The sequence below is a fragment of the Capsicum annuum genome, chromosome 3 (assembly GCF_002878395.1).
Source record: "Capsicum annuum cultivar UCD-10X-F1 chromosome 3, UCD10Xv1.1, whole genome shotgun sequence".
Taxonomy (NCBI): domain Eukaryota; kingdom Viridiplantae; phylum Streptophyta; class Magnoliopsida; order Solanales; family Solanaceae; genus Capsicum; species Capsicum annuum.
Window position 1 is genome coordinate 43,603,947 of NC_061113.1, and position 932 is coordinate 43,604,878.

A 932-nucleotide genomic window follows, 5' to 3' on the forward strand; every position below is an offset into this window, starting at 1 on the left:
CCCCCTGAACTATACCCAAAAGGGCTATGCCACACCTCAACTTAAAGGGGGTCCTATTACTCCCCTGAACTAATTAAAAGTGGAATTTTCACCCCCTTGGTGCCTATGTGGAACATACGTGGCACTTACATGGCACAACACACTGAAGTGTCTACGTAGGCACACATGTGTGCCACGTATGTGCCACATAGGCACTAAAGGGGTGAAAAACCCACTTTTAATTAGTTCAGGGGGGTAATAGGACCCCCTTTAAGTTAAGGTGTGACATAGCCCTATTGGGTATAGTTCAGGGGGGTAATTGAGTATTTTTTCTATTATTTTTTTGTCTTTTAGTCTATGTATTTTTATTTGTTTTTATTTAATAAAAAAATATGTTTTATCAGCTTTGACGTCTTAATTCATACTCCGTTAGTTTCAAAAAGAATGACCTACTTTCCTTTTTAGTTCATTTCGAAAAGAATGACCCTTTTTCTTTTTTGGCAATACTTTAATTTCAACTTTTCACATGGCATGTTTAGGACCACAATATTAAAGAGCATTTAGGTACATTTGACACAACTTTAATTTATGGCCACAAAATTCAAAAGTCTTCTTTGTTTTTTTAAACTTTGTGTCAAGTCAAAGTAGGTCATTCTTTTTTAAATGAAGGGAGTATTTAATTTTCATTCTGTCTATTATCTTCTCAACAAACATATCAACGATTAGACGATGGACGTGAGGAATAATTTTGAATCCAGTAGCAATAGCAAGAGTTGAAACATATTGGTTATCTGTTGGGTTTGTGGCAGGGGCTGATTTGTGTTGTTCCAAATAGATTACTAATCTGTTGCAATAGATAAACAGTCTAATGCAATATATAATCAGTCTGTTGCAACAGATAGTCACTTTCATGCAATAGATAATAAGTTTGTTGCAACAGATAACTAGTCTGT